Below are 27,358 nucleotides of genomic sequence, written 5' to 3' on the forward strand. Positions count from 1 at the left end.
AGGAAGGGTTGGGGGTTTTGGGTGGAGTTGCGGTAAATGATATAGGAATTGTATATGGCCAAATTAAAAAAATAAATTGATACTGTTTTATACCAATGGTATGTCCGTCTTGTGGCAAGGTATGGTTCGAGCATTTGGTCGTTGAAGTCGACTCCCCCCCCATAAACAAATTGTATTTATGGATGCATGTTGGCCTTTGGATGGGGCCATTCCTTCTGGGGATTTCCACATAGGTATTATTGTGGATCGAAGACAACATGTAGACATCCCTTCTGTCCCTCCACTTCACTGCCAGAATCTCCTTGTTTTGCAGACTTGCCGTCTCTCCTCTTCTCAACTTCATATTGACAAATGCGGTCATTGTACCAGTTGCTTACTCCTAGAGATGTGAGGACACAGAATGAGGTTCATGCAGGACGCTTATTTCTGAGAAGTAACCGAAAGAGGAGGGATGTATTCAGCAATATATGGGGGAATAGGAGCTGGGATGGGTGTTGTTAATGGAGTGGACATCAGATTCCTAAGGAACAAACTCCCAAACTCTCAGCCAAAGCTTCAGACAGCAATAGCATCCTTAATAATATTCAACAAAGTCACATAAATACCCAGGTTAAAGTGGCTCAGGATTTTGTCCACCATGTTGAGTGGTTGGTAGAGAGTGTGGTGGTACAGGACAGAAATCTGTCATGGGCTCTGGCATGCATGCAGGGGCAGGTGGAGGTATCGACCAACATCAAGCTGATGGTACAGTATGGAAGCTGGAGGCAGGTTGATATTTCCTTCTGTCGGAGGCATGACCATGATGTCCTTTGTATGCCAGGTCAATACACGGTGGTGAACAAGAAATGTTGGGAAGATATTTCACTCTGGGTTCTGGTTGTTGAGATCAATGCTGGGAGGGAAGCACCTGAGTATTATTTGGGACATAGACGAGTTTGTTTCTTTGTCCTAAAGGATACCGATGTAATGTTAGTCATGGAACTGGGGTGTTCCTTGAACCTAACAATAGGTAGATGTGTATGGTATACCCTGGGCATGGTCTCTGAAATCCAGGTACAGGGATGGAATTTTGTGGTTTTGTCATTGTTTCAGTTTTATATGTGTTGTTAGACTCAAAATTTGTATAGGAAGGGTCTCACATTTATCTATGCAAGTTGAGGGACGAATTGATGGTAAGGTCTTTTTGTACAAGTTAGAGGCTTTGCTGCCAATTCAGAGACCTGAAATACCGCTGATGTGCCAAAATTGCGGTAGGAAAGGCCAATGTGAGCAAGCCTGCCTAATCCCGACCCGTATCTACAGTAAAGACTTATATGAGGTTGGAAGCGGGATGCTTAATTTGGTGTGTCACATATATATGCATATATTATGGTAATGGCTTGATTTATGTTATGGTATAGTGCAGGGATATGCAATTAGCGGACCTCCAGCTGTTGAAAAAGTACAAGTCCCATCATGCCTCTGTCTCTGGGTGTCATGCTTGTGGCTGTCAGAGTCTTGCTATACCTCATGGGACTTGTAGTTCTGCAACAGCTGGAGGTCCACTAATTGCATATCCCTGGTATAGTGTGACATATGTGTATTTTAGGTTAGTAATATGGGTGAGTAGGGATGAGCTGAACACCACCCGGGTCGGTTTGCGGCAGAACATGCGAACAGACAAAAAATTTGCACGAACACCGTTAAAGCCTATGGGACTCGAACGTGAAAAATCAAAAGTGCTAATTTTAAAGGCTAATATGCAAGTTATTGTCATAAAAAGTGTTTGGCAACCCGGGTACGACCCCAGGGGACATGTATCAATGCAAAAAAAGTTTTAAAAACGGACGTTTTTTCGGGAGCAGTGATTTTAATAATGCTTAAAGTGAAACAATATAAGTGAAATATTCCTTTAACCGCTAAGCCACCGCCCACCGTCATATGACGGCTGGACGAGGCTTCTGTTGTTCTGGGAGGACGTCATATGACGTCCTCGCCCTCCCGAGCCACTAGGCTGCGTCACTTGGGACCCGGTGCGCGTGCCCGGCGGCCGCGATGTCCGCCGGGCACCCGCGATTGCCGGGTAACAGAGCAGGAGCGTGGATCTGTGCATGTAAACACAGATCCACGTCCTGTCAGAGAGGACAGGAGACCGATGGCATGTCCCTTGTACATAGGGACAGCGATATGTCACCTCTCCCAGTCAGTCCCCTCCCCCCACAGTTAGAATCACCTCCTTAGGTCATACATTAACTCCTCGAGCGCCCCCTAGTGTTAACCCCTTCCCTGCCAGTCACATTTACACAGTAATCAATGCAATTTTATAGCATTGATCGCTGTATAAATGTGAATGGTCCCAAAAATGTGTCAAAAGTGTCCGATGTGTCCGCCGCAATATCGTAGTCACAATAAAAATTGCAGATCGCCGCCATTACTAGTAAAAAATAAATAAATAATAAAAATGCTATAAATCTATCCCCTATTTTGTAGACGCTATAACTTTTGCGCAAACCAATCAATATACGCTTATCGCAATTTTTTTTTACCAAAAATATGTAGAAGAATACGTATCGGCCTAAACTGAGGAAAAAATTTGTTAAAAAAAAAAAAAAAATTGGATATTTATTATAGCAAAAAGTAAAAAATATTGTGTTTTTTCAAAATTGTCCCTCTTCTTTTGTTTATAGCGCAATAAATAAAAACCTTCAAAAAATGTCCATAAAATACAAAATATAAGTGATTAAACGTCCGTGAGGCACATGAAACACCAATCTGGATATCTGACTTCCACCGCTGTGAGACCCGTCACCAGAAAGATTGAAGGCTTACCGGACCGCCTTTTTTAAAAGGCATGAATCAATCACCACCATGGATGCTGTCCCTCTCCTGGCTGGATCCTGCTGTGAAGCACTGGATGGTTGATCCCAATCAGTCAGCCGTGAAGGAGCGCCAATCCCAGTAGCATAAATATCCAAGAAAAAGAGGAGAGATGCTCCAATGGTGTAGTAAATTAATGGTTCTTTTATTAAAAAGCCATGAAGGCGTTTAACAATACAAAAGTCCTTGCAAGGAGTGATAAAACAATTCCGATAGAAAATGAAAAATGGATTGGTGATAAAGCATTAGTGGAGACACCTTTTTCCCATATTAACTCTTACGGGAGAGAATTTCCCTTCCTAGGGGTAGATTTCCTGTCACTTCCTATTGTCTCCCTCCATTTCTAAGTAGGAGTTGTTTGTAAGTCGGATGTTTGAAAATAGGGGACCGCCTGTATATACTATACGGCCTGCCCTATACACTCTGCAGAAAATTGGGCTTTAGGTGTTGGTGGTACCAGAACATTGTATGCCCTCACAGTTACTCTTGGTGGGCGCTGGAACAGGCCCTGCTGTGAGATATTATATCAAGAATTGTAATTACGCGCCCCTGTTAAACAGGGGCATAAAAATTGGGCCTTAGGCGGTGGTGGTGGTGGCACAACACTGTAAAGCCTCACAGATACTTTTGTTGAGCACAGGAACAGGCCCTGCTGTAAAATATAAGATCAAAAATTATAATTACGCGCCCCTGTTAAACAGGGGCATAAAAATTGGGCCTTAGGCGGTAGTGGTGGTGGTGGCACAACACTGTAAAGCCTCACAGATACTTTTGTTGAGTGCAGGAACAGGCCCTGCTGTGAAATATTAGATCAAAAATTGTAATTACACGCCCCTGTTAAACAGGGGCATAAAAATTGGGCCTTAGGCAGTGGTGGTGGTGCCCTGAACCGAAATATTCCTAGAAGCTATCATCATGAAGATTGAGGAGGAATAGGATAGTCACTCAGCATAATAGGATAGTCACTCAGCATATGCAGTCTTCAAGGGATCCCACAGCGAAGGCTGGATAAGTTCTGCAACCTTACCCTTGTAACGTGGATCAAGAAGGGTTGCCAGCCAGTAATGATCCCTCTCCTTGATACTACGAATCCTAGGGTCCTTTCGCAGGCTTTGCAGGATCAGGAAGGCCATGCAGCGTAAGTTTGCAGAGGCATTCGATCCTAAGTCCTCTGGGTCACTAAGGATCACATGATCCTCAACCACCTCCTCCCAGCCACGTACAACTCCATGGGTTTCTGGGGACTGCAAACGATCCCTTGAAGACTGCTGCTGATGCTGAGTGTTATCCTCCACCTCCATGCTGACACAATCCTCCTCCTCCTCTTCTTCTTCCTGTGTGATCGGCAGGCTTGCAGGAATACTAGTAGCTGGATAAAGGGGGCCTTGAGAGGTTCGAAAGTCCTCCTCTTCCTCCCGCTGTTCTGCTTCAAGTGCCCTGTCCATTATTCCACGAAGTGTGTACTCCAACAGGAAGACAAGAGGGACAGTATCACTGATGCATGCATTGTCACTGCTCACCAACCTCGTGGCCTCCTCAAATGGTGACAGGACAGTGCATGCATCCTAGATCAGTAGCCACTGGCGTGGTGAAAAAAAGCCAAGCTCCCCTGACCCTGTCCTGGTGCCATACTCACACAGGTACTCATTGATGGCCCACTGCTGCGTATGCAGCCACTGCAGCATTCCCAATGTTGAGTTCCACCTGTTGGGCATGTCACAAATGAGGCGATTCTTGGGCAGGTTGCATTCTCTTTGAATGTCAGCCAGCTGAGCACTGGCATTATATGACTGGCAGAAATGACCACCTGGCCTGCCTCAGGAGATCCTGTAAGCCAGGGTACCTGCTCAAGAACCGCTGCACCACCAAATTCAGGACGTGAGCCAAACAGGGAGCATGGGTCAAGTGTCCCTGTTTGGCTCATACAACCATTCCTGGCTGAAGCTGGCATGGCATCAACCACCTTTGAGCCTGCCCCTGCAGAGCTGACAGAATCTCTGCCCCAGTGTGGCTCCTGTCCCCTAAGCAGATCAACTCAAGCACTGCATGACATCTTTTTGCCTGAGTGCTTGCGTAGCCCCTTGAACGCCTACGGAGCACTGCTGGTTCAGAGGAGAAATCTGCAGAGGAAGAGGCCATAGAGGAAGAAGAAGAGGAGGGGGTGGAGGAGAGAGCTGTGGAAGAATTACCACTAGCATTTTGGAGGCATGGTGGCGGAACAAGCTCCAACAATACTGAACCCTGTCCTGCATCCTTCTCAGCTGCCAGCAGAGTTACCCAGTGCGCCGTGAAAGAAAGGTAACGTCCCTGTCCGTGCCTGCTGGACCATGAGTCAGCAGTAATATGCACCTTACTGCTGACCGCCCTTGTCCATTGAGGCCAAGACATTGCCTTCCACATGCTGGTAGAGAGCCAGAATGGCCTTCCGTGAAAAGAAATGGCGTTTGGGAACCTGCCACTGAGGTACCGCACATTCCACAAATTCACGAAAGGTGGCAGAGTCTACCAGCAATTTGGCCAAGCCAGCATTCAGACGCTGAGCATGTGGATGGCTGAGACCAAATTTCTTTTGACGGTTTAGCAACTGGGGTAGGGAAATTTGCCTGCTAAAATCCGATGTTGGTGTACCTCTAGCAGAATGGCCGTAAGTACTTGGGACACCTATTTCTATACCTTCATTCCTCTCAGTGCAGGTTTCTGAGAGGACTGGAGGTATAGTGGGGTTGGAGATCCCAGCTGATGAGGAGCAAGGAGAGGTCCGCCTTGTTCATTGATGTGGGTCTTTTAAGTGCTGTTGCCAACGGACTGCAAACTTGGCAGTATGCTGCAGCTCGGGGAACGTGACTGCCAGTTTCTTCACCTTCTTGGGCACCCCTCTCTCTAGGCTCACATTACTCCCTTCCACAACCTAGGTACCATCATCGGAGCCTTCAAATTGCTGAGCATCCTCCTGCAGCATGTACCTTACACTATGGTCGAATAGTTCGGGGGACTCCTCCGTGCATGATGCTGAGGCTAGGGAAGGAGTGACTGTTGAAATGGAGCCGATGGAATAGGCCACTTTGGCAGCTGCATTGGCAGGCAAACTACTGTGAGCCTGGGTGACAGAGGATGAGGAGGGCTTTGTTATCCATTCCACCAACTCTTCTGCATGTTGTGGCTTAATAACATGGCCAGCTGCAGAAAAAAAGGACAAGCGTGCCCCACGGCCACGTGCTGAGGATGCACCGTGTCCACGACCAGCACTTTCGACTGTAGACACAGAGCCTGCTTGCCCTCCATTAATGGTCTGTGAGCGTCTTCCTCTCCTTGGTGGCCTTCCGAACATGCTGTAAATTTTGTTTAGCAAAACCACACTACCTGTATTGTATACTGTGTACACCACCAGAAAAGTAGTAGCAAGTGCACTAGGGGTGCACGGTACTGTGCACACCAATAGAAGAGTAATAACAACTACGGGTGTACTGTATGTATTGTGTACTGTGTACACCAGCAGAAAAGTAGTAGCAACTGCACTAGGGGTGCACGGTGCTGTTTACACCAACAGAAGTGTAATAACAACTATGGGTGTACTGTATTGTGTACACCACCAGAAAAGTAGTAGCAACTGCATTAGGGGTGCACGGTACTGTGTACACTAACAGAAGTGTAATAACAACTATGGGTATACTGTATTTTGTACACTACCAACAAGTAGTAGCAACTGCACTAGGGGTGCACGGTACTGTGTACACCAACAGAAGTTTAATAACAACTATGGGTGCACTGTATGTATTGTGTACTGTGTACACCACCAGAAAAGTAGTAGCACTAGCAACTGCACTACGGGTGCACGGTACTGTGTAAACCAACAGAAGTTTAATAACTATGGGTGTACTGTATTGTGTACACCACCAGAAAAGTAGCACGGTACAGTGTACACTAACAGAAATGTAATAACAACTATGGGTTTACTGTATTGTGTACACCACCAGAAAAGTAATAGCAACTGCACTAGGGGTGCATGGTACTGTGTACAGTACACCAACAGAAGTGTAATAACAACTATGGGTGTACTGTATTGTGTACACCAGGGCTCAAAATTTCAAGTCCCGAGCTACTAGCCAGGCCTCAAGGGTTACTCGCCACCAGTTGCCCCACCCAGCCCGCCTGGCCCCTAATTCCACCCCTAAACACGCCCTCATAAATTATCTCATGAAATGACACTTAAATGTATTATGCAGAGTTAAGTTATAAAAATAAATATTAACAACAACTGTATCCGTGCCCACCAATGCCGGCTGCGTGTGTCCCCCATGCAGCCTTGTGCCCACCAATGCAGCCTTGTGCCCACCAATGCAGCTTTGTGCCCAGTGCCCACCATGCAGCCTTGTGCCAACCAATGCAGCTTTGTGTCCACCATACAGCCTTGTGCCCATTGCCCACCAATGCAGCCTTGTGTCCACCAATGCAGCCTTGTGCCCACCAATGCAGCCTTGTGTCCAATGCCCACCAATGCAGCCTTGTGCCCACCAATGCATCCTTGTGTCCAGTGCCCACCAATGCAGCCTTGTGCCCACCAATGCAGCCTTGTGCCCAGTGCCCACCAATGTAGCCTTGTGCCCACAATGCAGCCTTGTGCCTGCCAATGCAACCCTGTACCCACCAATGCAGTCTTGTGTTCACCAATGCAGCCGTGTGTCCACCATGCAGCCTTGTGCCCACAATTCAGCCTGTGTCCACTATGCAGCCTTGTGCCCTGCCCACCAATGCATCCTTTTGCCCACCATGCAGCCTTGTGCTCACCAACGCAGCCTTGTGCCTACCAATGCAGTTTTGTGTCCACCATGCAGCCTTGTGCCCAGTGCCCACCATGCAGCTTTGTGCCCACCAATGCAGTCTTGTGTCCACCATGCAGCCTTGTGCCCACCAATGCAGTCTTGTTTCCACCATGCCATGTTCCCCGCCGCGCAATGTCATATACAGCCCCGTCCCCTGGCCGGGGAACTTTGATTGACAGATCACCCGTCACTGGGATTGGATGGGTGATCTGTCTATCAAAGTCCCAGGACCAATGCAGCCTTGTGCCCACCAATGCAGCCTTGTGCCTAGTGTCCACCAATGCAGCCTTGTGCCCAGTGCCCACCAATGCATCCTTGTGCCCACCAATGCATCCTTGTGCCCAGTGCCCACCAATGCAGCCTTGTGCCCACCAATGAAGCCTTGTGCCCAGTGCCCACCAATGCAGCCTTGTGCCCACCAATGCAACCTTGTGCCCACCAATGCAGTCTTGTGTCCACCAATGCAGCCGTGTGTCCACCATGCAGCCATGTGCCCACAATTCAGTCTGTGTCCACTATGCAGCCTTGTGCCCTGCCCATCAATGCATCCTTTTGCCCACCATGCAGCCTTGTGCCCACCAAAGGAGCTTTGTGTCCACCATGCAGCCTTGTGCCTACCAATGCAGCCTTGTGCCCACCAATGCAGTTTTGTGTCCACCATGCAGCCTTGTGCCCAGTGCCCACCATGCAGCCTTGTGCCCACCAATGCAGTTGTGTGCCCACCAATGCAGTCTTGTGTCCACCATGCAGCCTTGTGCCCGTCAATGCAGTCTTGTTTCCACCATGCCATGTTCCCCGCTGCGCAATGTCATATACAACCCCGCCCCCTGGCCAGGGAACTTTGATTGACAGATCACCCGTCACTGGGATTGGATGGGTGATCTGTCTATCAAAGTCCCGGGACCAGGAGGAGGGGCTGTATCTGACAGCGAGCGACGGGGAACACGGCTATTAAAATGAAAGCTGTTATCGCTGTGTTCCCCGCGCTGCGCTCTGGTTTTCGACGAACAGGCGAACAGCCAATGTGTGTGTCGAACTCATGTTTGACCCGAACAGAAAGCTCATCCCTATGGGTGAGTAAGGCCCTCCTCGAGACTCGGTATCTGAAAGCTGGTTAATATGTTGCTCTGAGTGTGCTGGTGAATGGTGAGTGAATGGACACCCCTTGCCTGTATTGCACCCCGTTGTGAAGATACCAGAAAGGAGAACACACAGAATAGTGACATGGAAGCTGTCGCTGAAGAATGATGGTGGTGTGTCACTCAGTGGCAAAGCGGTACATGTTGGGAAGCACAACACGTTAAGACAGTTATGGACTGTTACATAGGAACTGTTTCTGAAGAAATGTTGGGAAGTGCAACACGTTAAGACACGTTATATCATTGTGCTTATCAATAGTAACATTATCAGAGTTGTAATAGACTAGCTAACCATAGGAATAGACAAGTTATTACATATATGCAAAAAATAGAGGGAATCCGTAACCACCCTTGGATAATATTTATTTTAGAATTTATTTCAGATGGAGTCAGGTGATCGGGGTTCTGTTCCAATTGGACAGCTGTCTGGGTGTACGTGTGTTGTGCTGCCCTGAGCTGCTAGGCCGGAATCCTGAGGCCTATCCCGGGGACATTTGGCTGCTAAGCTGCCTGAGGGCCAGGAGTGGGAAAACAGCGTAGGATTGGGACTGCTGGCGTGTATTCCAACCAGAAGTAGTGGTTCAGCCAGACGGGGAACCAGCTGTGGTCGGAAGTAGAAGGGGAAGCTGTTGCCACTAAGGGACCATCCACCTTGTTACCGGAGACCACTTTGAGTAAGCTGAAGCCAGTACCAGAACAGTCTTCTCACCAGCCGGGGACGGTGAAGAAGTTGTCCCTCGAGGCCGGGGTCGGGCCCACCTGCTCTCCTTGATGGCGGAACCACCGGGGAAAAAGACGCCGGAGTCGGTAAGCCTGCAAAGGGTGAAAGTTGTGTGCCAGTGGGGGAGGTGATACCTGTGGCCATTAAGGGAGACAATGCAGTTGTGCCAAACAAATTCAGCTCCACGCACAATTATCTCCCAGTCAAAGAATGCTCCACTATCTCCAATTCGGATGTCCCATCCGATCAGGTCTCTGAACTGTTTTCAGACACTTTATCATGGACTGGAAAGTGGACTAATAGTGATGAGGAGCAATTGTGTGATTAAGAGGGGGATGGAGTTCCCTCTATGCCAGCGGCTAGTGTCAAAGTCAAACTGTCTGCCAGTGCAGCTCCCTTCTTTATACATTACATTCTTATACAAGTCCTTTGAGGAGGATCGTTGGGCAAGACGGGTTCCTAAAGTTGCATTGAACAAACCAATCCCATTGATTAAGTCTGATTGCAAGCCTGATACTGTTGCCAGATACCCAGTTCAACGTGCACCAGTCTTAACCGGGTATGGAGACCCTAAAAGACTGCCCAGGCTGCCCAAGACACAGCGCATAATTATTAAGAAAGTGGCTGAGAAGTCACTATCTGTATCCCTATATACCAGCCCATCTAGAGGAAGAGATCCAGGACAAGGAAACACAATGGGTAGATGAAGCTGTGTGGGGTTTTCTTCGGATCCCTTTGCGGGTAGATTTCCAAAAGTTGTCACCCAAGAAAGCTGAGAGGTACACTTCAGTTTTGCAAACCTGGAGCTATTGTCGTAAAATTGACCCAGATAGTGTGATTATCCGCAGGCCAAACAAGAAAGACATTCAACATTACATTAATACGGTAAATGCGAAAGGAGAAACCCTGAAGTTATCAGATCCCAGATACTACTGGTAAATGCCATCGAATTGTGTTTTCACTGACAAAACACAATTAAGTGGAGTTAAGACGCTATGCTGAAAATCACTCCACCTCTTGTACAGAAAGTGTTGCCAGTGGGGGACATTCCTGTTGGCTGTATTGCTGGGACTGTGTTGGACTGTGTGCTGCCGGCAAATACAGGGAGTGCCCACTTGAGTCATGCTGGTTGGTGCTCTGGAATTGCCAGTATTCCTCCCTTGGAAAAGTAACATGTTGATCCGACATTCAGCGTGTTTGTTTCTTCAACCAATCAGGAAATTCGTTCTCGGTCCCCGGCTGTTGTGTGGACAGACTGAGATTACCACTGCAAGGGGACCTATGTCAAGAAGTGCGGTCTCTTGCACCATGACCTGGCTGCTTGTTGCTTGATTGCAGCTATGCCACCTGTCCCCGGAGTTGTCCCTGAGAAGAAGGGAAACTGCTAAGAAATGTTGTGCTACCCCGAGTGGAAAAAAAATTGATGGACTTTGGGACTTCAAAGACACTGGGGTGTTTAGTTAGTTAGGTAGAATAAGCTGTGGAAAAGGGGCCAAATGGACTGTCAAGTGTACCAGGATTGTTGTTCATATGCTCGCCACCAGGTGGCATGAGCGGTGCCAGCCTGAGTGAGCCCTTGTTCACAATATGCACTTATCTGATAGGAAATGCTAAGAGAGTTTTTCTGTAAGATAGCTATGAAAAGGCGTGGCACTCTCGGATGAGGGTGGGGCCCATTTTCACTTGAATTTGTGTTTAGATATAGAGATCATTATAGTTTAGGCATATTATAGGGTGTATTTACACTGCTTTGCTGCTCTTGGTTGAGGGTAATTAATATTTACTCAACATTCACTTATGTACCCTACATATTGCACTGTGTTATTGTAGAGATAGGATGTATTTCTATGCTGTCAATTTTCTCTTTCAGGTGTTCCTGCACCCCATGTGTCTTTCTTGGCACAAGAGAGACAGTGACTTCAGCTTTTATAATCATGCTAACATTTTCTATATTTTTCCAGGTGTACATAATAGATAGATAGTTAGGCTATAAGGCTACTGTTTATATTTTCCCCTTTTATATTGTTTAGGTGGTACGCCACACGTAAGATTGTATATATTAGCTGCTATTTAAATGCCCTTGTGTGAAATGCCACTTGCCTATGTATATACACTATTCTTTTTTTCATGTGGTACGCCACATGTCTTGTTATAGTTTTCTTCTTTTCCTGTTTCCCCACCCATCCCGGTTTTTGCCAGGACATTCACTCTCAGGCTTGAGAGTTCAAATTATTTTTCTGCAAACTCCAAGACGTAGTTTTCCTAGGCTGGTAGAGGATGTAGCATCCTGATATTAGGCAGGGTTGCTATCAAATTTAGTTGCCAGGCGATAGTTGCCTTGGTCAATTGTTAGGAATCAATTGATTCCTCTCTAAATATGGACTTGTTGCACCCTTTCTCTTCTGTCACTAGGTGGCACTATGTTAGTGACATTAGATAAGATAGGGGCTTTGCAAGCTCAGACATGAATAGATGGGGTGTCTCAGACAATGGGCAGGGATTTCTTTGGTCCCTTGGCCTGTTGGGAGAGCCTATTTATTTGGGTGGAGCCAGGTGATCGGGGTTCTGTGCCACCTGGACGGCTGTCAGGGTGGACGTGTATTGTTCTGTCCCAGGCTGCTAGGATGGTATCCCGAGGCCTATCCTGGGGACATTTGGCTGCTAGGCTGCCTGAGGGCCTTTCCAGGGGCGGGAGAGCAGCATAGGGTTGGGACTGCTGGCTTATAATCCAACCAGAAGCAGTGGTTCAGGAGAACCAGCTGTGGTCAGAAGTAGAAGGGGAAGATGTCGCCACTAAGGAACCATCCATCTTGTTACCGGAGACCACTGTGAGTAAGCTGAAGCCAGTACCAGAGCAGTCTTCTCACCAGCCGGGGACGGTGAAGAAGTGGGAAAATTTCAGCGAGTGCCAAGCCAGGGACCCAGCGGGACAGCAAAGGTGATGCTGATGGAGCACCAGTGGGTGCCAAGCCAGGGACCTAGCGGGTCAGCAGGGGTGATGCTTGAACAATATCTGTGAGTGCCAAGCCAAGGACGCAGCAAGTAAGCGGGGGTGATGTTTGAGGAAGATACTGAGTGCTAAAAGTGGAAGAGCTCAGGGGATTCAGTGGCTATTGGATCTGAAGCCTGGTGAAAGACTGGGAGTTTGTTGCGTGAAGAGGCACAGTGAGTGATTGTGGAGTAAGCGGAGAACTGTTTGTGTTGCCAATAGTTGAATACAGCTACCGTTAGTAATTGCTAAAGATTGTTGCCATAGGAGACAGCGGTCCTACCTATACAGAAGTGGTGTCCGGCTGGAGGCCTTCGCCTGTATAGCTGTCTTCCTATTGAAGTCTGAGTCTGCCAATTATCATTGCATCTACTTAAGGGTGTCCTGGCCCTAACCCTTTCTCCCACAGTTCTGTTCAAGAGACAATAAATCTCTTTGCATTCAAAAAGTGCCTGCCCACCATTTCATCTTGCAGTACACCCACCATGCCTTGTAACCCACTCTACACAGAAGAATGTTAGCTGTCCCTAACTCTGGAGGTCACCATTAGGCCTCAAGGGACCCAGGACTTTGCTACATACGCAAAAATAAACAATTCATATGAAAAAAATGGATGTATGTATGGACTCAAATTTTAACATATAAGTAAGTCCTGCTATGGTTGATAAAGTGACAGGTGCTCTTTAAAGGTGCTCCAAGAATTCCATGTGTCGGGAAAATAAATGTATGTCCTCAGGATTGAAACATTAGCAAATTCATCAATATTCATAAAGTGTCGGGTGCTCTTTAAAGGTGCTCCAAGAATTAGTGCTTGATGCTGGTGTTTCGGATCATGCTCCCCCTTATATACCACACTCACCAGAGAGCTCTCCCCTCTAGGGGATAGCCAGCATTCACAACACACAGTGGCTGAAACAGCAAACCTCAGATTCACAGCCGATATGGTGTTCCTCTTTCCTTTAACTTTCTTGCCCCATCGTCTACCATGTGGCGATAGTAAAGGCGAGATCCCATAGTGCAATACTGTATAAACATTTTATTGATTACAAATCCAAAATGCACTTACATCAAAACGGCATTTAAACTGCATAAAACAAGAAGTCCGGGCCGCGATGTGTTCCGCGGACCTTAACCAGAAATGATGTAATGCCGCTGGTTGCTCCACCCTACGCGTTTCATCAGTACATTGTCATCAGGAGCGGCCTATACATGTTTCTTCAGTACGACGTCATCAGGAGTGGCAATAATTTGCACAGAGTTACCAAGTATTATTTTAGATTATATGTATAAGGTTGTATCAATATTCAGTGGTTGCACACCAATATCATATGACATATGACTTATAACACCTATTGCACCTATTGAGTTGAATTTATTATCACATAGGAACTCACTGATGCCCTTTGCACTGATGATTTTATTTTACAGAATCTGGGAGTTAACAGTTTAGAGCAGCTGTGCAGGAACTTTGCCAATGAACAAATCCAGTGGCACAGCATGGAGAGACTGCTGTCTCAGGAAAAGGTACTCGTGGCAAGAATGGTTGTGGTTATATTTAATTAACTCATATCTGGGCAGATCTTTTAATGCTGTTTTCCATGGAAGGCTGAATATGCCAAAGATGGCTTATGCTGGATCCCACTCTCCGCAGAGGGACATGCTTCTTGTTTGGGACTTCTGACCGATCGACCCCATGGAATTTTTCACATTTTGGAGGAACAAACTGAGTTGCCACAGGTAGGCTCTGTAACTAAATATGAGGTTGTGTACTGATCCCCTATGTACAAAGGATTTATTAAATACAGAATGTACATAACGCAATAGAACATTCATCTATAACCATTCAACTCACCCTAGAAAACTGCCTTCCGCTTAAAGGGGAACTAAAGTTTTTTAAGAGATCATCTTAAAGTAAAGAATCTTATCAGTTTGTGTTCATGTATTAAATACCTTGTTTCTATGTATGGGTCATGACTACATAAAACATAAATATATATATGGGAATCAAGTTTGCTTTTTAGATATTAAGGTTCTGCACCTTGCTTACCATTTCACTGCAAGCCAACCTGACTTGATCTTACCTGGGCATTAGTCACATGAGGGCGTTTAAAAGCAGCAGATTTCTTTTCATGGCATAAAAAATGGAAAATTGTATACTCACCTTTCCATAATTTTCCTTTCCTGACGCACCCCATGGCAGCACACACTTTGGGTTGTGACACCGACTCCACAACCTGATAGAACTGGTTAGCTATAAGATTTGAAGAGGAGTCCACCGCTGTATTCTCAGTAACTATCACCATAGAAGGGTGGGTGTCTGTGTGCTGCCATGGGGTGTGTCAGAAAGGAAAATTACAGAAAGGTGAGTATACAATTTTCCGTTTTCCTGAAGCACCATGGCAGCACACACATTGGGAAATAACTTGCTACATGGGTGGGTGCTTTCAGAATATTTTAATTATTTAAGTACAGGATATGGAAGAATTAGTTTGAATGATAGACCTCCCGAACTCAACCGTAGTTAATTGAGCCGGATCTAATCTGTACTGAGACATGAATGTGGATCTAGAAGACCAGGTTGCTGCCTTGCAAATTGTTTCTGAGGACACTCTACAGTACGTTGCCCAGGAGGTCGCCACCGCTCTAGTCTAGTGGGCCTTCAGTCCGTCGGGTACTGGAAGCTGCTGTAATAGGTATGCTCTTTTGATGGTTTTAATTAGCCAGGAAGCTATTGTTCTAGAAGAGGCTGCCTGACCTCTTTTTGCGCCACTCGGGATAATGAAGGTTTTCTGTCTTCCTGAACGGCCTAGTAGCTTCTAAGTAGGAAGAAATAACAGATTTAATGTCCAAAGGGTGCGGGTTCCCTTCACTAGTAAGAAAAACTGTTAGATTGATTTCGGAGTTGAAGTGGAAGGTAGATGCTACCTTAGGTATAAACTGTTCCGAGGGTCTGAGGACGACTCTATCCAGGTAGAAAACTAGATGAGGCTCTTTTATAAGTAGAGCTTGCATCTCTGAAACTTTTTTAGCAGATGTTATTGTGACCAGAAAGGATAATTTGAACATTAGATCCCATAAGGATATTGAATCCAAAGGAAAGAAGGGTTTCCTTGACAGAGCTTCTAGAACAACAGATAAGTCGGGAAAGTTGGTTTCCTGGGCCTTATTTTCAGGCATTACTTCTGGAATTGAATTATGAGGGGATTTAGAGCCCATCTTATTCCCATCATGGCAGACAGGGCAGAGACCTGAACTTTGAGAGTGCTCGAACCTAGTCCTTTCTCTAGGCAGCGGTAACGGGTCTTCTGTGCTCAGATGCCAGACGGTCGCGAACCTTGGCCTCCTTGGCCAAAATGGCAACACGGCTATGACTGTAGATGTCGAGTTCCTCAGCCTGGCTATAAATCTGGCTACTAGTGGAATCGGAGGAAATATATATCCTAGGTGAAATTTCCATGGTTGGTGAAGACCCCTTCCGCCGTTGGATAGGCAGCTCTCGCTAGGAATCGGGGACATTTGTTCTCTGGAGTTGCCGCCAGATCTATATCGGGAATACCCCATCTGCGAGTAAGGAGAGCAAAGGCTTGAGGACTGAGAGACCACTCGTTGTTCGATATGAATATCCTGCTTAGATCGTCCGCGAGTTGGTTCTGTACTGCCGGAACATATATTGCTTTCAAGTCCATCAGGTGAACTTGGGCCCATTCGAGTATAGGGCAAACTTCTTCCATGAGCGTGTTGCTCCTGGTGCCCCCTTGTCTGTAAATGTAGTTCACAGCCACTGTATTGTCCATGCGTAAGAGAACGCTCTTCCCTGAAAGAGATAGTCCGAAAGTTAAGAGGGCTTGCCAGGCGGCCCTAAGCTCCAATATGTTTGAGACTATGCCCTGTGTCCCTTGTTGTTGATAATGTGCTCCCCACCCCTGAAGGCTGGCATCTGTCATGATTTTTTCTGGTCGTGGGGGACTATGGGACGACAGCGACTTAGGTTGCTGACTAGTGTCCACCACCATGCTGACTTTTTCACCGCCTGGTTGATAATTATCCGCTGGTTCATTGATGACCCATTCCACTGTCTTAGTAATGAATTTTGGAAGGTCTTTGAGTTCCACTAAGACCATTGGACCATCAGGAAGATGGAAGACATTGAGCCCAAGATGCTTAGGCATGTTCTGGCAGGTAGGTACTCTGCCTCCAAGAGCCTCTTTATTTTGTGAACCAATGGCCTTATCTTCTCTTGGGGAAGTCCAACCGTGTTGGAGTTGGTGTCCAGTTGGGCACCTAAGAAAACCATTTTTTGTGTTGGGACCAGGCTGCTCTTTTTCCAGTTTATTATCCATCTGAACTGTTGAAGTGTGGAAATTAGTATTGTTCGATGTTGAAGCAGGATTTGTTGACTGTCGGCCAGGAGGAGAATGTTGTAGAGATAGTGAAGGACTCTCAGTCCTTTTTCCCTCAGATATGCTATTACCGGGAGTAAGACCTTTGTAAAGGTTCTGGGAGCCGTTGATATCCCGAATGGGAGGCTCTGGAACTGAAAGTGCTGGTGACCTATTGCGAAGCGTAGGTATTTCTGGAAGGTTTGGTGCACGGGGATATGCAGATAGGCGTCGGACAAATCGACCGACAGCATCCAATCTTTTGTTCCCACTGATAGTAATATGGATTGGAGGCTCTCCATTTTGAAGGATTCAACTAGAATTGTTTCGTTGAGGCTCTTTAAATCTAGCACCAGCCTCAAGTCTCCCGTCTTCTTTGTTACTAGAAAAAGTGGAGAATAAAAACCTGCACCCCACTGATCCCGTGGAACTTCTACCATTGCCTGTTTTTGTAGTAATTCCAGGATATAATTGATTAGAAGTTTTCGCTTCGGGAGAGATGATGGTAGTTTGGTAACTCTGTAGTGATCCTTGGGGAGTTTGTGTTTGAATGTCCATCTGTGACCCACTTGGATGGTGGATATCATCCAGGGGTCTTTTATATACTCTGTCCATACCTGAGCAAATAGACTCAACCTCGCTCCTACTATCGCGGACTGGGTGTGCGTGCCATCAAACTGACTTTTGCTGGTCTCCCGAATTGGGGGCTTTGGACTTTTGCACCCTCATAAAGGATGTTTGGGGGTTTCGCCAGTTCCATTTGAATTCCTTCCCTGGTCTATAAGACTTAGCTTCTCTGTATCTTTCAGGCAGGTGACGTCTAAAAGGTGGGTTTTTTTGTTGTTTGGGTCTTTTATCAGAAGGCATGAGACCCGATTTACCCCCCGTGACTTTCGAGATTGCGGAATCTAGCTTAGGAACGAACAGGTTGGTTCCGTCTTAGAGAATTCTACACCAACTGGATTTGGAGGTCGCATCTGCTACCCAGGGTTTTAACCATAGCGCCCTCCTGGACATTACCGAGGCCAACATCGCTCTTGCTGAAGATCTTATTATATCAACCGACGCCTCTGCCAGGAAATCTCCTGCTAGGCTGAGTTCCTGCAGAGCAGATACGATTTTTTCTTGGTCCGCTGCTTCCAGCAATAATTTTTCAATGTTGGATGTCCAGCTAGTGATAGCTCTGCCAACTGCTGCCTGCAGGCACCTCCTGCCGCTGAGTAGGCTTTTTTAAGATCGAGGTCTATTTTTCGATCCATTATGTCTCTGAATGTTACGGCATCCTCAATCGGCAGAGTTTCATGTCGTGCCAGTTGCATTAATGAGGAATCTATTACTGGAGCCGAGATGAGAGGTTTTTACCGTTGGTTCTCTTAGTGGATAATGTTTGGCTAGCCTATTCAGACCACATTTTTTTATCTGGCTTTTGCCATTCATCCTTTATTAACTCCTTGAGTTCTTCAGTAAATGGGAACGTTTCTGGATCCTTTTTCAGGTTAGGAAAATATTTCCTTAGTTTGAGTGGGGCATCATTCTCTTCTTCCCAACCGATCGCCTCTTTCACCAATTTCACGAAAGGATCTATTAGTGCGAAATCAAATGAGGTGGGCATTGGAGTTTCATCCTCTTCTGGTGAGTCCTCTTGATCATGAGGAATATAAGAAGTTGAAGCCGATGTAGTTTGTCTAATCGGTTCGGATGTTGCCACCTGCAGAAAAGATTCCTTTACTGACTCTCTTATTATGTTGGACACTTCCCTTGCATCCGATTCTTTATCACAGGTTGCCTCGTCAAGGCAGGTTTGGCACACTAATTTACTAGGCAGAGCTTGTGCCCCACGGACCAAGCAGGCATTAGCCGCAGGACAGGTATGGTGGTCGTCTCGAGGTTAGTGGGATGATGCCAACTCTCTGTGGTGATGGGAGGAGGTTCTTGACCGGCTTCTCCGGGAATGAGAGTGTCTTGAAGGCAAAAGTTCTTTGCGTTTAGAGTGTGATGACCTTGACGACCTGCCAGAACTACCAGGATGAGATGATATTAGTGGCATGGCTCTTTTCTCCTCTTCACTACTTACCCCATGTACGTTCCCTTACCTTATAGTCCGTGGATGGTTTGCTTGAGCAGCGGCCTCCATAGTAAAGGATAGAGTGTAACTGTGAAGGAGATTTAGCTTTAAACAGAGATGCAGAGGATAGGTAGTCTGAAAGGGGGAGATTGAATGAACAAATCTTACCAGGTGACAGAGGTCAGTATTATGGCAGCAAGGCAGCAATAGCAGGAGAAGCACCAAGGTCCAGGGTATGCTTTTATTTTCAGAGAGGCTGCCTGTGGTATGAAAAATGCCGTTTCTAAATAGACCGCCATTGCTGCGGACTGACGTCAGAGCCACGCATACGCCGTAGCAATTTGCGGCGTCTGGTGCCATCTTGGAGACTGGCAACGGCATAAGCCACCTTTGTCACTTCCGGTCGCGCCATGGGGCCGATCCGACCTCCACGGTGAGAAGGGCAAGGAAGCTGAGGGACTACAGCGCTCAGCGTGCCAAGGGGCGTAAAACAGCAAAAAATAAAGGCAGAAAGGATCATGTAAACGGACAGGAGAAGTGAAATAGGAAAGCAGGAATATGAAAAAGGTAAGAGGTGGAGACCGCTGCAATTAGGCTAAACCTGTTTAAGGTTTGTAAAATGTAAAGGATTGTAACATACCACTTAGACCATCAGAGTGGGGTTCCCTGCATAAAGCTCATTTAGAGACTTGTACAGTCCTAGCTGGGGCGAAGAGGTAAGGGGTTCCAAGCTTTAACCGGTCATTCCAAACAGGTAAGGAAAAAAAGCAGAATACAGAGGTGGACTCCTCTTCAAATCTTATAGCTAACCAGTCCTATCAGGTAGTGGAGGTGGAGTCACCCAATGTGTGTGCTGCCATGGTGCATCAGGAAAAGGTAATAATGTAATGAAGTAATGCTGATGTGTGCGATATTGATTCATATTTAATGTGAATGTTAGGTATACTGTAGGTCCACAATAAAATATTCCAAATATAGTATTACCACTTCCAAGTACACTATATTGCCAAAAGTGTTGGGACACCTGCCTTTACACGCGCATGAACTTAAATGGCATTGCTGTCTTAGTCTGTAGGGTTCAATATTGAGTTTACCCATGTAGAGAGAAATTCAGTCCGGATGGCTGCACTCCAACAATAATTTCTTTATTAGTTAAAAACCATACAGCAAGAGATGGAATGAACAGCTAACATGTTTCACACCATGGCTACTGGTGCTTACTCATAGACTCTGTGCAGGCCAGTCAAGTTCCTCCACCCCAAACTCGCTCATCCATGTCTTTATGGACCTTGCTTTGTGCACTGGTGCGCAGTCATGTTGGAACAGGAAGGGGCCATCCATAAACTGTTCCCACAAAGTTGGGAGCATGAAATTGTCCAAAATGTCTTGTTATGCTGACGCCTTAAGTTTACCCTTCACTGAAACTAAGGGGCAAAGCCCAACCCCTGAAAAACAAACCCACACCATAATCCTCCCTCCACTAAATGATTTTGAGGGGCTGTCCAATACTTTTGACAATATAGTGTATGTCAAGATTACTCTGGGTCTCCTCTATGTTTATTATACTATACCATCATTGTACTGCGGCAGGTCGGCACGATCCCGGGAACCGTCGTAGCTATATGTCGGCTCGCGGGATCGGGATAGCAGGCATGGGTGCCGATGCTTGTGGCCGATGGTCGTGATGACCGCCGGCCACAAGCGATCGCGAGCAGGAGGGACAGAACACGGAAGTGTGTGTGTAAACACACAAATCCATGTTTTGTTCTGAGAGGAATGACAGATCGTGTGTTCCTATTAGGAACCACGATCTGTCACTTCCTCCAGTCAGTCAACTCCCCCTTCAGTTAGAATCACCTCCCAGGGAACACAGTTAACCCCTTAATCGCCCCCTAGTGTTAACCCCTTCACTGCTAGTGACATTTTTACAGTAATCAATGCATTTTTATAGAACTGAACGCTGTATAGATGCCAATGGTCTCAAAAATGTGTCAAAATTGTCCGATGTGTCCGCCATAATGTCGCAGTCACGATAAAAATTACTAGTAAAAAAAGAAAAAGAATAATAAAAATGCTATAAATCGATCTCCTATTTTGTATACACTTTAACCTTTGCGCAAACCAATCAATATACGCTTATTGCTTTAATTAGCTTTTTTTTTTTTTTTTTTAAATGGGGATATTTATTACAGCAAAAAGTACAAAATATGTTTTTTTTTTGTTTTTTTTTCCAAAATTGTCACTCTTTTTTTGTTTATAGCGCAAAAAATAAAAACCACAGAGGCGATCAAATACCACCAAAAGAAATCTCTATTTGTGGGAAAAAAAAGGACGTCAATTTTGTTTGGGTGCAATGTCGCACGACCGCGCAATTATCAGTTAAAGCGGCGCAGTGCCGTATCGCAAAAAAATGGCCCGGTCATACTGCGTCCAAATCCTCCGGGGCTGAAGTGGTTAAACCAGAATTCTGGCTTAACGTAGATGTAAACCCAATGGCTAAACTTTTATATTAGCTTTAAAGAATAAAACAATCATTTCCCTTTGGGATTAATAAAGTATTCTGATTTTGATTCTGAAGAAGAACTCCAGGAAACTCAGAAACTCTAGCTACAAAGGGTCCGACAGTCTTTCCGACGGACTTCCGACGGACTTTTGACAGACTTCCGACGAACTTTCGAACGAACGGACTTGCCTACACGCGATCACACCAAAGTCTGATGGATTCGTACGTGATGACGTACGACTGGAATAATATAAGGAAGTTCATAGCCAGTAGCCAATAGCTGCCCTAGCGTCGGTTTTCGTCCGTCGGACTAGCATACAGACGAGCAGATTTCTTGATAGGAACTGGGTCCGGCGGAGTTTCGACGTAAAGACTTGAAACATGTTCCAAATCTAAAGTCCGTCAGATTTTCGATAGAAACAGTCCGCTGAAGGTCAGATGAAGCCCACACATGGTCGGATTGTCCGCCGGATTCGGTGCGTCGGACCAGTCTGGTCGAAAAGTCCGCTTGTGTGTACAGGGCATTAACCCCCCCCCCTTCCCTTTTCCCCTCTCCCTCACATTTTCCCTTCCCCTCCTTTTTCCTTATTTTCTTTCCCTCATCCTTTTCTCCTCCCCCTTTTCATTTTTTCACTTTCTCTTTCCCCCTTTTATCATCCTTCTTTTTCCTCCCTAATTTATTTTTCTTTTGTCCCCCTTTTCAGAAAAGATAAAAATGGGTGTGAAATTAAAGCCTATTAAAGTGTTCAGCAATACACCCTAATGAGTTTTGCAGTTTGTGTCAACGGCAGTCCCCAATTGAACTAAAGTTTATAGTGCACCAAACACCACATTTTACTTTTATTTTTTTGCCGCTATGTCTTTTTTTATCATTATTTTGTTCCCCTGCCCCCTTTTTCTAAATTGTCAGCCACAGTTTGTCTTATATATATAATTTTTTTTTTCGTTTTTCAATTTGTATCAGCGGCAGTCCCCAATTGTTTATTTTTTTTTGGCACTGCCTTTTTTTTCATTATTATTAATGTTGCTCTCCTGCCCCCTTTTTTAAATTGTCAGCCGCAGTTCCCCCTTTTTTATTCAATTTTTTTTTTTTTTTTTAGTTTCTCAACTTGTTTCAAACTTGTTTCTCAACTTTGGTGCACTATTAACTGTGTACAATTGGGGACTGCCGTGCCAGCGGCTCAATTGTACACAGTTTATAGTGCACCAAATACCACATTTCCTTAAATAAAGTGCATCCAATCACCCATTTCCTATTATCTAATAAATAAGTGTAATAGGCCAATCATGTCTGGGAGGCCAAAACGGAGAGGCAGATGTTCCCATGCCACAATGAGGGGGCCAGCAGTATCTGTGTCCACAAGCAAGGGTGGATGTGGTCCGTCCTCAGGCAGGGCACCTTTGTCATTTTTTACTGATGTTGACCATGCTATCCAGCCACAGCATGCAGAGGAGGTGGTGGACTGGCTTACTAAACCATCCTCATCCTCCTCATCCCAAGCTGACACTAGTTTACAGCCCACCGCAGTTGCCAGAGTGGCCTATTCTGCCTCCTTGTCCACAGCTACTCCTGCCATAGCCCCACCATCATGCACGGAGGAGTCAGCTGAATTATTTGAACACAGCATCAGCCATTTGCTTCTTGAGGATGCACAGACATTATTTAATTCTGATGTTGGTTCTGAGGTTGAGGAAGAGAATAACATGATCCTACAGAGAGGGGATAACACTGATAAACAATTGGCAGTCATGTTCCACCATCTATAACTATATGGTATTAAACGTGCAGTAACGCAATTAAATATATGGCGTTAAACGCGCAGTAATGCAATGAAATATATGGCCTTAAACGTGCAGTAACGCAGTGAAATATACAGCATTAAACTTACAGTAACGCACAAAGCTAGATGCAACTTTTAGCATTGTAACTTCTTTGTAGCAAGTCAATGGGTAAAAAGCTGTACTGACCGGTGTCATATATTTAGGAACACAGCTAACTCTTCTGGAGAGAAAAGCAAATGAAAACCCTGTCCTGGGGAGTTCTGTGTATACCTCTAATTCAGTGGTTCTCAACCTTTTTGAGATCAGGTCCCTTCCTACCCAACTGTAAAGCGTAAGATCTCTGGAGGGGGCTGAAAGTCTGTCTAGGAGGCCGAGGGCTTTGCAGGGGCACTGTTTGAGTCTGGAAGGCACTGTGGGAGCTGGGGGGGCATTTTGTGACACATTTGGAGGTTGGAGGCACTAGGGGGTACTGGATACTCTGCAGCAAGCTGGGGGGGACACTGCAAGGGGCTGATTGGCACTATAGGAGACTGGGCAGCACTGTGAGAGATTGAGGGGCGCTGTGGGGGCTGAGGGCTCTTAGGCGGCCTGTGGGAGATTGAGGGGCATTGTGGGCCACTATGGGAGGTTGGGGGACTATGGGAGCCTAGAGGCAATGTAGGAGGTTAAAGGATCTGCTGCTTGTTGGAGGCACAGGATAAAGGTGACCAGGACCAAGTATCACGCCACAGTCAGGTGGTTGAAAAGCACCTCTCTAGTTGATACACCGTTTTTTAGGCATGCATATATTTATTATGACAATCTGACGGTAGATACCTTAAAGTGGATAAAACTTCAAAGCAAGCACCTGTTAAGAAAAAAAAGATAATATGCTTAATACAGTTGTAATCCGCTGGATTTTTTTTTCTTACCTGCAAGGCAAGGCATAATGTGCTAGTATGCATCGCATACTAGCACATTATGTGAAACATACCTGAAAACAAAGCTTTCCAGTGATGCAATGTCATCGCTGGAGACAGCTTCCATCTTCCCCCGTCTTGCTTCCGGATTCGCGGACCCCGACTCTGTGACTGGCCAGAGCAACGATGACGTCACTCGCATGCATGTGTGCGGGAGCCGCACAGGGCTCTGAAGTAACGGCACGGGTGTGTTACCATACCTATAGTGCTTATGATGTGTTTTTTTACATGTTTTTCTTGTGTTTTTGAAGTGTTGAAAACCATCAAGGCAGGTAACACGTTTATTATTTTTATAGAAAAAAAACAGACTTTACAATCACTTTAATCACTTTCCACATGCTAGCTGTCAAATGACGGTTGGGCGGTTGTGGCTCTCGTTGTCGGTAGACGTCATATGACGGCCCTCCAGAACGACCGATCTCGTGCGCCCGTGGGGGCGCGCATCGCGGCGATCGGTGGTGCGGTATGTCAGTCTGACACACCGCTACACCAATCTTGGTAAAGAGCCTCTGACGGAGGCTCTTTACCACATGAACAATCAGGGCTGATCACAATGTAAATAGGAAGAGCCGTTGATCGGCTTTTCCTCACTTGCCTCTGACAGACGCGAATAGAGGAGAGCCGATCAGCTGCTCTCCTGACAGGGGGGGGCTGTGCTGATTGTTTATTAGTGCAGCTCCCCCTTGAATGCCCACCCAGGACCACCAGGATGCCGCCAGGACCACCAGGGTTTGCACCACACTGGACCACCAGGTATGCCACCTTAGACCACCAGGGAAATGCCAATCAGTGCCCAGGCAGCTGCCAATCAGTGCCCATTCCCAGTGCCTGCCAGTGCCATCAGTGATGCCTAACAATGAAATCTATCAGTGCCATGTATCAGTGCCCATTAGTGCCACCTATCAGTGCCACCCATAAATACCCATCGGTGCAGCATTTCAGTGCCCATAAGTGTCACCTATCAGTGCCACCCATGAGTGCCCATCAGTGCTGCATATCAGTGCCACCTATCAGTGCCCACCATCAGTGCCCACTGATGCCACCTCATTGGTGCCACCTCATCAGTGCCCGCCTTATCAGTGCCCGTCAATGGCGCTTTACCAGTGCCCATCAGTGAAGGAGAAAACTTACTTATTTACAAAATTTTATAACAGAAACAAAAGAAAACATTTTTTATTTGTTTAGCAAAAAATAAAAAACGCAGAGGTGATCAAATACCACCAAAAGAAAACTCTATTTGTGGGAACAAAATTATAAAAATTCTGTTTGGGTACAGTGTAGCATGACCGCGCAATTATCATTTAAACAGCGACATCGATGAAAGCTGAAAATTGGCTTGGGCAGGAAGGGGGGTGTAAGTGCCCTGTATTGAAGTAGTTAAATGCCACTTAAACACAGGGCATTGACGCAAGTGTCAACAAGCCATTATGCTATCAGTTAAGTAAGCAGTTCTTGTACAGCCTGCTTTAACATTGCAAGATTTCCCATTACATTATTTGTAATATAGGGCTGTCTAAAACCCCTTCCCTTCTATCTGACTGATCCCAAGTCAAGTTTTATACAGCAAATTATATATTTGATAAAGGTTTATAAAGCAAACAAGATATGTATGTAATGTTTTTCGTTATTTATTTATTTTGTATTGTAAGATAAATTAGGTAGATCACTTTCAGGTGTATTTCTTTCAGGGAAGGACTTGTTTTTTCCAACTGTATCTCAGGAAAATAACAGCTAGCTTTCAGACTTCCCTGTTTGTCATCTAATTGAACACGTTAGATAACAGCTACATAAATAGAAGCTCGGGAGGAAGTACATAGCAGGTTGCATCCATGACTACCTCTAAAGATGTATTTGTTAGCAAACACTGCAAAGATATCACTTTACTGTTTAAGCAACTGCTTTTACAGTCCTATTGAAGGGGGTGCTACAATGTGAGACCAGACTATATAACCATATAGGCCTCCACAATAGGGTTGCCACATTTTCTTCAAGCCAAACCCAAACACTTTAGCAACGCACAGTCATTTTTTTGTTTGTTTGTTTGTTTTGTATACACTGTAGGATTGTAACAGAGCTGGGACACCTTTCGGCGCTCCAAAGAGAATAGTAGTGCGGCACATAGTGCCCCCTCACCCTCCTGTCAAGCCATGTTCGGAGACACATTTCTGTCTGAATAATGTGTCTGGGATTCAGCTGGACTCAAACCCGGACACATGATTCAAAACCCGGACTGTCCGAGTATATCCCAGACAGGTGGCAACTCTACTCCACAATCCCCTACCTTTTTAGCACCAGGGCATTTTGGTATAAGTTTAATCAATCAAATTACGATGTTTAACCACTTGCCGCCCGCCATATAGCAGAATGACGTCGGCAAAGTGGTTTCAATATCCTGACTGGATGTCATATGACGTCCTCAGGATATTGAGCCGCTGCGCGCCCCCGGGGGCGCGCATCGCGGCTATCGTTGTTGCGGGGTGTCAGTCTGACACCCCGCAACACTGATCTAGGTAAAGAGTCTCTGACGGAGACTCTTTACCACGTGATCAGCCATGTCCAATCACGGCTGATCACGATGTAAATAGGAAGAGCCGGTGATCGGCTTTTCCTCACTCGCGTCTGACAGACGTGAGTAGAGGAGAGCCGATCGGCTGCTCTCCTGACAGGGGGGGTCTGTGCTGATTGTTTATCAGCACAGCCCCCCCTCGGATCCTACCCAGGACCACCAGGGAAGCCGCCCAGGACCACCAGGGAAGCCGCCCAGGACCACCAGGGAAACCAGCCACACTGGACCACCAGGTATGCCCCCTAGACCCCCAGGGAAATACTAATCTGTGCAAAGGCAGCTGCCAATCAATGCCCAGGCAGCTGCCAATCAGTGCCCACTCCCATGCCTACCACTGCCAGTGCCACCAGGGATGCCCATCAGTGCCGCGTATCAGTGCCACGTATCAGTGCCCATCAGTGCCATGTATCAGTGCCACGTATCAGTGCCCATCAGTGCCACGTATTAGTGCCACGTATCAGTGCCACATATCAGTGCCACGTATTAGTGCCCATCAGTGCCCATCAGTGCCACATATCAGTGCCACGTATCAGTGCCCATCAGTGCCCATCAGTGCCGCATATCAGTGCCACGTATCAG

The 27,358-nt window shown here is 46.2% G+C and overlaps 1 long non-coding RNA gene across 1 annotated transcript in view; it reads left to right on the top strand.

The window, feature by feature from the left end:
- The window catches only part of LOC141113874 (uncharacterized), a 29,525-nt gene extending 15,184 nt beyond the window's left edge, over positions 1-14,341 (top strand). The window contains exons 2-3 of the long non-coding RNA XR_012236824.1: positions 13,954-14,049; positions 14,131-14,341. This is a non-coding gene — a long non-coding RNA (uncharacterized lncRNA). The remainder of the gene's footprint in view (positions 1-13,953; positions 14,050-14,130) is intronic.
- The last annotated feature ends 13,017 nt before the right edge of the window (positions 14,342-27,358 follow it).

Source organism: Aquarana catesbeiana, linkage group LG12 (genome assembly GCF_042186555.1).
Source record: "Aquarana catesbeiana isolate 2022-GZ linkage group LG12, ASM4218655v1, whole genome shotgun sequence".
NCBI lineage: Eukaryota > Metazoa > Chordata > Amphibia > Anura > Ranidae > Aquarana > Aquarana catesbeiana.